This window comes from Tiliqua scincoides, chromosome 1 (genome assembly GCF_035046505.1).
Source record: "Tiliqua scincoides isolate rTilSci1 chromosome 1, rTilSci1.hap2, whole genome shotgun sequence".
NCBI classification, from domain to species: domain Eukaryota; kingdom Metazoa; phylum Chordata; class Lepidosauria; order Squamata; family Scincidae; genus Tiliqua; species Tiliqua scincoides.
The window spans coordinates 126,464,522-126,475,881 of record NC_089821.1 but is presented as its reverse complement, the minus strand read 5'-3'; positions in this window follow the sequence as shown (position 1 = coordinate 126,475,881).

Here is an 11,360-nt window from a genome sequence, read left to right as displayed (position 1 = left end):
GGGCATGCACTGCTTCCTGTGGTGGGGAGGTAGTCGCAGAGGTTTCCTCAAGATAAGGGAATGTTTGTTCTGTTATCTTGGGGTTGCATTGTGGCTACACCAGTGCTGGAAAGTTGGATAGGATTGGGCCCTAAACATCTAATAGCCCAATCCTATGCATGTCTACTCAGAAGTAAGTCCCACTGTAGTCAATGGGACTTACTCCCAGGAAAGTGTGGATAGGATTGGGCTATCAAAGTTTAGATATCTAAAAACATCTAAAAACAACATCTAAAAAAATCCCTCTTCGTTATTTAATCCGTTATTTATTTATTTATTTATTTATTTATTGATTTGATTTGATTTGATTTGATTTGATTTGATTTGTATTCCTCCTTTCTCCCTGAAGGGCACCCAAGTTACCTATTATATATGCCTAATTTGTAATTTAACAATCTACATTTGTATATTAATAAATTAATATATGAATAAGAATAAACAGTGGGAGATTAGGTTTGTCACTGCAGTTATGAATGCTTGTGCTGCAAGAGAGAGGGGGCAGGGAGAAGCAGAGTAGATACCAACAGTTCAACACTGAGAGAAAAGGACAGAAACAAAGACAAAGCAAGCAGGAGAGCTCTTAAAATAACATAGGCTGCAATGAAGGTGCTCACCAAGTATTAGAGGAAAAGAAGCTCAACTTCAAATAAGGAAGCCCAGAGCATTGATTTTCAATCTTTTTCATCTCATGGCACACTGACAAGGTATAAAAATTGTCAAGTCACACCATCAGTGTTTTGACAATTCTCAAGGCACACCATGTTGCTGGCACAGGGATCGCATCCCCCAATGGACCTATTAATAAATGACATTCTCCCAAACCCCTGTGGCACACCTGTGGACCATTGGCGGCACACCAATGTTACATGGCACACTGGTTGAAAATCGCTGCCCCAGAGGGAGGGAGTGAACTCACCCAGGACACAAAATGTCCACCAAGCCCCTGAATGGAAAGAGGACCGGCAAAATGGCTGCCATAAATAATAAAGAGAGTGGATGAGTCAAGTCTATTGAAGGACACAACTAAGGCAAAAGCAGTGAAGGACAACAAATAGACAAAAAAGATGCCAGCAAATTAAAAGAGAAGCGAAGGGGGGCAGAAAAGTGACTAGAAAAATGGCTGAAGGACACCAAGGCAGAAGAAAGAAGGGTGAAAACACCTCAAAAGAGGCTGCTAAATAGCAAGAAAATTCCTTAAAGAAACAACCAGCCCACAGACTCCATCTCACACCTCCTGAAGAAAAGGTGGCAAAACACATGAAAGGAAAACCCTGTAGCCAAGGACAAGTGAAGGGTCCTAATCTGCAGGCACAGCAGAAAAGGTGTCAAGGAGCTCCCTCTACATCACTGGCTAGGACACAACTCAACTTGGTCAGGAGCTAGCATGCCCAACCTGAGCTCTGATCCCGCCACCCTGGCCACCAGCACTGCCACTAGTGTGGGAGACATGCTAACCAGGGATGTGCAGTATGGGTGTGGCAGGTGAGGCAGAACCACCCTATCATGGTCCATGGAAAAGCAGCGCAGCTGCCCTGCCTACTTACACCCAAGGAGGCTCTCCTTACACCAGCTTCTTAGGTGTAAAGGGAGGCTCCTCTGGTGTAAGCAGGCAGGGCAGCTGCACTTCTTTTCCATGGACCATGACGGGGGTTCTGCCTCACCTGCCACACCCACACCACACATTTCTGGTGCTAACAACCTATATCTGTCTCTCTTGCATGGTCTCTGGTTATGTTCCTTACTTCACAACATTTATGTTTTCCTAGTCATGCTTCAGATGCTGTGACATTTCTCAAATTCTGCAGCTAGGAGTCTGGAATAAAACGGAGACACTGATTTTGTTTAGACTGAATAAGCAAATTTATATAAACTATACTGATCTGACCAATTTATTTTAAGCACAGGACTGTGTTGTCTTAGAATAGAAAGTGGATGTTCCTGGTGTGAACATGAACTTGCTATCTTTGCACTTACAGCTCTGCCATTACCTTTAATTATACAGTTACGATCAACCAATTTGTACTGAAGTGTGAATTTTCAGATTCAGCTTTGTGGAGCTAGGTGAGAACTCACTCAAGCACTATTTGTTACAGAAATCTAACCGAATAAAGATGTTGTTAAGCTCCTACACTTACATGATTGCTGCAAATGGGCCTATCATTGTTAAAAGGCAATGACTGGTGAGTGGCCAGAGGTTTGAATAAAAGAACGGCCATGTCCTTTAATTACTGAGAATATTTTCCTGGTGGCTAAGATTCTGACCTGATCAGAAGCAGAAATCTGATGCAAGATCAGCAGTTTTGCTACTTGTTTTTAGGAGCGTCTTTGCATCAATTAGGCTCTGTCTGAATACCTGTAAATAAAACAAATGATACAAAGACATCTTCAGTGCTTTCTCATATCCAAACAAAACAAAACCCTTCAGCACAGTCTCTTGACATATCACTGCCAAGGGAAGTGAAAGCATATAAAAATATTTTAAACAACTGCCTGCTAACATTTTTAACTGAAAGAACATTCATATATTAGCAATGGTGTAGTGGGACATTTTGAAGTGCAGGAGTTTGTCATTGTGATATTCTCTATAGTCACTCCCAACAACAAAAATGAACTTTAAAGTTCTTCATGATTTTTTTCTACTTTGAAACTTACTATATTGCACTATATTTATGGTCCAATCCTATCACCCCTCCCTGCTGCTGGAACTAGTGTTTACAGCTGTTGCAAATGTCAATAACTTGGTTTTACTTTAAACATGGATAGCTAGGTATTAGGTGAAAATCCCCTTTTCCCTTTTAAGTGTGATTTTATATCTGGTTATGTTCTTATGGACTAAAATATCATGCAAACACATTTAAACTTCTCACACAGGCCAAACTCAGTTAAAGTTACAAGTTTACACAACCTCCACCTCTCCATGCACACAGCATGGGAGGAAGACTCCTGGCAACAAAGTCTAAAGAGTAAATCGTTGCTTAAGTGTTCCTTTTGTTGTACTGTTTAACTTAATCACTGCTTATTGTGTAAGTTCCCCTAGCTAGGAAGCCAACCATTAGACAATTGAATTTCGCTGATAAGGGACATCCTGACCCCAAACACCCTGGTGGGTGGCAGTTTTTCCCCTGCTCAGCGCCCAGCCCAGCGCTGGGTCAGCAAAAACCCTTTTAAGAGAAGGCTGCCATGTGCTCTCTCTCTCTGGCTGCCCCTCCAAGGCAGAGGTCCTCCTCCCAGGACTCCCCCCGCCCATCCATCTGCTCCTCAGGACAGGTAACTATTTTGCATTCTGGAACTCTTTCCTCTCTTTCTTTCCCACCTATTCCTCCCCTTCTCTCCCCATCTTTAGTTAGCAACTGGGTAGAACAGACCAGGGACCCCTAAAATCCTTCCCTACAAATTTCCCTTTTCCTAATTTCCTCGGATGCACCAGATACATGTCACATGCAACCTCCATAAAGCTAGGTACACTTTGCAAGTACTAGAACCAAGAAATGTGCATTATGTTTTCCTGTGTGCTTTTGTAATAAAAATCTAATCTTGTATTAAAAAGTTATCTTTCTCTCAGTCTCCTCCTTAAGCAAAAAAAGGGAATTTCTCTGCATTACGCTATCTTGTTATCTAGCCTGTGATCCTGAGGTTCCAAAAAGGGTAGTGTACTAATTCCCCTAAACCAGGGGTGCCCAAAGTTTTTGGCAGGAGGGCCACATCATCTCTCTGACACTGTGTCGGGGGCTGGGGAAAAATAATTAATTTACATTTAAAATTTGAATAAATTTACATAAGTTTACATAAATGAATATATTAAAGATGAACTTATATTAATGAATGAAGGTCTTGAAATAGCTCAAGTCCTATAAAAGGCCTTGCACAAAGCAAGGCTGGTCTTTCCTTTGCTGCCGCTACTGCATCACAGATGTGAAACAACTAGCAGTGGAGGGAGCCCTCATCCCACAGCTCATGCAAGAGGTCAGACAGTTGCCCTCATGCTGAGAGCAGTTGCATCGGGCCAGTGTGGGCTTCAACAAATCTCTGGAGGGCCAGAGGCTCATTGGAGACTGGGGGCTCCCTGAGGGCCACACTGAAAGACCATGAGGGCCACAAGTGGCTCCAGGGCCGGGGTTTGGGCACCCCTGCCCTAAACCAAAACAGCCCTTTTAGTAACATAGGAACAGAACACCTCAATCCATATTGATAATGGTGATAGTTAGTAATATAATCTAGCAACAATTTTTTAAAAATTGTTCAGAGACTGAGTCCCATACCCTCATCATTTGCTTCCCATACTCCTTAGGCTGTGGTTTTCAAACTCTCTGGGAGTATGAAACCTGCAGTAAGTCTTTGTGGGGGCGGGGGGGGGGAGGCAGCAGGGGCAAGGGGAAGGCAGCGATGCTATCCCCAGGATTGCATCGCTCAGGGGGCTGCAGGGACTGGGATGCACTCACCAGTCCCTGCAGCAGCCATCCCTGTGTGCGGGGAGCCCTGCGCGAGCACCTGCAGGGTGCCCCAGGTCAGGGAAAGGGAGAGTGGAGCGAAAGTGGAGCGCGATCGCCCCACTCTCCCTTTCCCTGACCTGGGGCGCCCTGCAGGCGCTCATGCAGGGCTCCCCACACACAGGGACGGCTGCCGCAGGGACTGGAGGGTGCACCCCAGTCCCTGCAGCCCCATCAGAAGGGAAAGCGGAGCGATTGTGCTCTGCTTCCGGTTTTGCGAAGCAAGGCGCGATTGCTCCGCTTTCACTTTTCTTGACCTGGGGAGCCCTGCCGAAGGTTGCGCAGGGCTCCCTGCACCCCTGGGAGGCTGCAGGAGGCTTGGGCAAGTGCACCCAAGCCCCTGCAGCCCCCCTGAGCGTTGCGATCCTGCAGATCGCGCTGCTGCCTTCCCCCTGTCTCCTGGCTGCCCCCACCTCTTTAGAGGGCAGAGGCCAGGACCCACAGGCTGGGTTATCGCGATGCCCCAGTTTGAATACTACTGCCCTAAGGGGTATGGATACACTGGTTAAGAATCCCTGTGTTAGATGGGTGTCTATTCTCAGCTAAAGTTCTTTGAAAGAAGTTTCAAAAGCAGACATGAGACCTCCGTTATCCAAAACAGTGGACCTCACCACCTCAAGGGACAAACGCTGAAGAAGAAGAAGAAGAAGAGGAGGAGGAGGAGACATGAGACCTCCTGTTGATGTTACCACTCAACGGATAGGATTATGTTATTCTTTTCACAGGGCCCAGTTATGTGTCCGTACTATGCTTATCAGGATTTCTTTACCATCCTTCATTAAAATATGTTTTTAAAACTAGCTCCTGAGTCACTAGAGCTCAATTTTTAAGGCCAGCCAAAAATCCAGCCATGTGGTTCATTGTTAAAGGGAAAAAAAGAACAAAATTGACAGAAAGAAAAACTAAGGCAGTTGCACAAAGGGCTTAAAAACTGATACACCATATGTATTTTTCAATGTGTGGGGCAGTATTGGCCATGATGAACAACATAACATGCAAATATATGTTATGCAAATAGCTTATGTACAGAGTTTGTCCCTGGTCATTGGAGGCCCAGCTCTCTTTCCCCTTCACACTTGACACTGCTCATGGGAAGACACTGGTGTCCCATGGACCACACTGCAGACACATCTGCCATTTAAATTGTGAACCAGCCCTTAGAAGCAGATCTGATCATAACATCTAAGCTTGTAAAAATTTTCTGTTCATACTCTTGTAATGGCAAAGACATCATGTTCTTTTCTCATTTTTTGTTAGAAAATCAAAGAATCATTCCATGCAAAGAATCATTCCATTCCATTCCATCTGTACTGCAGGAGGTTCTTCAGTATAGAAACTAATCTTCACTCGCAGTGAGGTTGCTCATTATCTTGCAGTTTTTCCTCAAAATATGACCAATAGCAGTCATACTTAAATATCAGTTACTTAAAACTGGTTTTTTAAATCAAGAAATCTTGACATTTCATCTTTTTTTCCCAGAAGTAGGTCTTTTTGAAACACAACATTAAGTACATTGATTCAGTAAATCACATTTTACAACAACATTTTTCTTCATATATGTAATATATAAGCAGCAAAAGAGGACAAAGGAAATGAGACAGCCCGCTCTATTCTGCATTCTTATAGTGGAGTATCCTCTTACTGCTTGGTTTATTATACTGTAATGACTTTTTAAGTGGTTTTCTCAGGAAACTGTATACCTTCATCTGTCCACATTCAACCACTAAGAACATAAGAAGAGCCCCGCTGGATCAAGCCAAAGACCCATCTAGTCGATCTAGTTCCTGTATCTCACAGTGGCCCACCAAATGCTTTACAAGCACACAAAACAGCAAGCCACAACCTGCATCCTGGTGCCCTCCCCTGCATCTGGTATTCTGAGGTAGCCTACTTCTAAAATCAGGAGCTGACCACTGTCAGCCTATTGCCATTTCTCTAAACTCTCAGTGACCAGTCACAGACAGCCTCTGGCTGATGCCAATATCCTTGCTAGTAAGAGGTTCCTGAGGCAAAGTTCTGTACTGGGCCTCCCATGGTGCCCTTCTGACGATGCATGTGGCGCAATCTTGAAAATAAGGGTTCACACGTTGGCCAGGCCAACTTTGATGCTAACCCCGCTCATTGATGCTTTTCCTTTCTTCCACCATGAACTCTATGGAAAAACGATGACAAATATTTAAAATGCCTTGAAATAACTGTCTATATTTCTGTCTAATTAATCCTGCCACAGCTTTCTGTTGGAAAAAAAATAAAATTCAAGATACTGTTATTTGAAATCTAGCAGTACTGGGAAGACATTAAAGAGAAGTCAGTGATTCTGTTCAAATTAACTTTGCTGATTCAATTCACTCATTAGCATCCATTGCGTTAACAGTAGAAAATAAAGTATTAATTGACATGAAATGAAGTGTGGGGAATTCCACTGAAAGAACTAATGGCTGAAGACATTGGTAAAGGCAGTAGAAACTCAAAGCAATCTGCAAAAGCCTAGATCCTGGCTGACTCAGATTTTTGAAAACAACATTCTCAGAAGTAAACCTGTTATTTTCCACTTAATTTATCCTGTAAATGTCCCAGACATGTCTCTTCCTTTAAAAGTCTTTGTCTTCTGATTTACCAGGATTTTGTAAAGTGTTGATTTCCACATTGTTGTGAAAGCTGCCGTTGTGCTAGAGAGGAGTGACTGTTTATTAGTGCCCTACATGTGTTTTTGCACTGCAGTTTTGTGTTCAAAATTAGGAACAGTGTGGTGAGAAATTGTTTTCTCCTTGTCTCATAATACTGGAATTCACAGGCCAATCCTAACTTGAACTGGAACAAGCAGGCCAACTGGCCTGCACTGTATCCAGTGCAGGTGAGTAGGTGGCTGTAGCGCAACTCGGGGTAAGGGGATATTTATCCCCTTCGTGTCACGTGCCAGCCACCCCTTTGGGGCTACTCAGATCTGTGCTTGCAAAATCGCTGATGCAAATTTGAGCAGCCTGGTGTTACACTGAGCTGGCTAGGAGGGGGGTTTGGATCAGGTGCCAAGGCCAGTCCTCCCCAGGCCCAGTTCACCCACTGGCCCACTGGGGTGGGTGGAACAGGTCAAGGATTGGGTGGAATGGGATAGCAACAGGGAGGGCAGATCAGCACCGGGAAGAGGGCAGGTATGGCGGCAGCAGAGTCAACTCCTCTCCTTCCAAGCCTTGGTCTGCCTTCATAGGTCAACACAGTCTTGCGCCAGCTATGGAGCTGGCACAGGTCTGAGTAGACCTGGCAGCCTGACACAGGCTTACTCTGGGGCAAGGAAACAAATGTTCCCTTACCCTGAGGAGGCCTCTAAAGGCAATCACCACATGGGGAGGTAGGATTGGGCTGTAACAGCACAATCCTAGACATGCCTACTCAAAAGTAAGTCCCATTGTGTTTCATGGGCCTCATTCCCAGGAAAGCATATATTGAATTGCAACCTAATTTGATGGAACATTATAGCTGGTCGAATACTTTTTCAGGGTTGTTTAATGTTTTTTCAGTTATAAGCATTGGTTTATGTACAATACTGTATATGAGTGAAGAATAGTGCCATTCTTGAAATGCTTATGCATGCGATTTTCAAGAAAAGTTTAATACAGGGGTGTCAAACATAAGACCCGCAGGCCAGATGTAGCCCCCGGAAGCTCTTTATCTGGCCCTCAGGCTCTCTCAGGACCACCAACAGCTCAGCTGTTCTCAGCTACTGAGCTGTGCTTGAGGTGTCACTGCTGAAAGGGCAATCCATGTGATAATTTTGCTTTCCCATATTTTGAAAATATGATCAAAATTTGTGAATTTTCTCTTATGCCACTTGCAGCTAGCAAATTCTTAAGTGAGAAAAAAGTGCTTCTTTCTGGTCATGCCCTGTTTTAACAAAGGATCGTTATGCCTCCTTGAACTCCCGCAAAGTGTTCATAACGCCTCCGTGGAGCAAGAAGGCTTAAGTGTGTATGTACAGAGATTTCTTTCCTAACTATTATTAGATCTGAAATTCATTCTGCCCTGTTGGAAACATATTACTTGCTCCTGACCCTCTGTATTCCATTTATAGACAGGAGTTTAGTTTCCCAAATACCGGATGGAGGGGTGGAATTGAGAATGATTCTTCAGTTCCCTGCAGCTGTAATTAAATTCCAGGATGGTGCATTGCTGATGTGGAGACGTTCTATGCCACAGGGCTGATCCACTAAATGAGCTCCTTATGCATAATCATGGCAGCCACATGAGGTCCTCTTCTCTACACAGAACTGGCTTTCTGCAGAAAGTATGCCAGTTGCAAATTACATTAACACCTGAATCCTATGCATGTTTGTTACAGAAATAAGCCTCATTGACTTCAATAGGACTTACTCCTGGGTAAGTGTATAAAGGTTTGCAGCCTAATAGGACAACTCTATACATGCTTCCTTGGAAGGAAGTCACACCGTGTCCAATAGGGCTTACTCCCAGATAAACACAATTAGGACTGCAGCCCAGCAGCCCAATCCTATGCAAGTCTACTCAGAAGTAAGTCCCATTAGAGTCAATGGGGCTTACTCCCAGGAAAGTGTGGCTAGGATTGGGCTGTTAGTGTGTATTAAGGAGCTGTCTTGTATCACTATGACCAGGACAGCCAGGGCTGATGCATTTGTGGTAGCTGGCCCACAGTGAATTACCCTCCCCATGAGAATTGCTAATGAACAAATTTCAGCACCAGTGGACGCACTGCACGACCCTTTTATTGGGCTAGTTTTGCTGTTCCAGGGATAAGGTGACAGAGGATTGTGTGGATTTAAGTCATTGCAACATGACTAGCTTTTTTTCTTTTCTCCTTCTTTTCTAAGTTAGGTGTTAAATGGATTTAATCTATTGCTGCCTGCCTGGCAGCTCTTGAATGGGGTGAGCTAAACAATCCACAGACTTGCACAGCGAAGTCTCACATCAGGTGGCATTTGTACTTATCACTTGATAACCTGAGCAAACACATTTCAGTTTGAGATCATTCATTTGTTATTAACACCAAGGATATATTTAATTGAAAAATATTCCTTAAGCAAAGGGAAGCTGTCAGTCACCAAAAGGGCATTTGAACTGTATTGTGTTATGAGCAAACAGCATTTTGCCACCATGCTGCTTGCTTTGCATGATAGCCTCCCATAATGTCCCTCAAGTTAAAAATGTTATTTTTAAAATCATAAAATCATAAAAGGCCAGCCTGTGTAATTCTAATACATTATTGTACATTATTATCTGCTACATTCACAGAATGGAAAATCCATTGTTTCAGCATGCCTGGGGCACATTTTATTCAGCATTTTGTCAAACACATTTGTAATCAAAATATGTGAACCGCTGAGCTATTCAGGAAATTTAAGCATTTTGTTGCACAATCCTGCTGTGGAATGGAGGTGAGCAATCTGGAAATCTGTTGAAGGCAGGTGCAGCATAAAGGCTGCTATTATGACTTCTAACCAGAAATGAACCCCCAACCCTTCCACTTAAGGAGAACACTAGAAGAGAGTTCAGTGAAGCCTGATCACTACAGATCCTGCAGACACTCCTACTGTTACCGAACCAACCAACCCTGCTTAATACCTGTTATCAAAAGAGTTATAATAACGAGAAAGAATAAAACCAGCGCAAGCATTGGATTGTTCAGAGCTTGAGCCTTTCCCCTGGTGGATCTATTCAAGCAAGAAATCCAAGGCTTTGACTGTTTGTTTGGCAGGGATTGTTCTAATGGGCGAAGCCTGCTGAACAAATCTGCTGAAAAGGCCATGTCCCCAAATTTGGGAACTAGATTTCCATGGACTTTCTGGTGTGCCAGGGATTTGCATCTGAAATTAGGAGGAGGAGAAACTGTTTGCCAACTGGTTCTTGACTGTTATTCCCAAGGGACTTTGTTGCTGCACACACATGCCTAGAGCTGTCTGTTCACACCTAGAAAATTCTGCAAATACTGGTGGATTGGCCAGATCCCACCCATTCCCTGTACTGTGAATGCTAGCGCCACCACTACCCGCCCTCCACCCCCCAAAAAAAACACTGCACCCAAGTTGGAATTTGGAAATCTGTCCCAGGCAGATCCAGTTTAATTATGTGACAGAAATCCTATTGAGGCATTCTAAATTGTGTGGAAAGGTCCAGGGGGGGGGGGGTCAGAGTGTGCCAGCAAGCCCCATCTTCACATCAATTTACTCCTGAAACCCCACCCCCCACCACACATGTGTACAGTGTGTAAAACCCAGGTGGACTGCTGGATCCCCTGAACCAAAATTTGGTTCCTTGCAATGGCTTATGGGGAAGCACACTGTTTTAGCAGGAAGGCCTAGCCCTCTCTGTACAAAAGACAGGAGAATTCAATGTCTGTTAAGCCCTGGCTTAACTTCTCCTTGCAGTACAGTATCCATTTTTAGTGAACAATGTCATCATACTGCCTCCGGGGAGCAGCATTGACTAAAATAACTAGGGCAGTGGTTCTTGCACATTTAGCACAGGGACCCAATTGTTTAGAATGAAAATCTGTCAGGACCCACCAGAAGTGATGTCATGACCAGAAGTGACATCATCAAGCAGAAAAGTTTTTAACAATCCTAGGCTGCAATCCTACCCACACTTACCCAGAAGTAAGTCCCATTGACTATCATTGTTAAAAGAATATACATAGTAGCTTATTAAAACTACAGGTCCATAACATTTTCCCAAATGCAGTCACAGACCATGGTAGCATCAAGTCCAATCTATTAAAACTAAAATATTGAAATGAATGGGAACCCACCTGAAATTGGCTTGTGACCCACCTAGTGGGTCCCGACCCACGCTTTGAGAAACACTGAACTA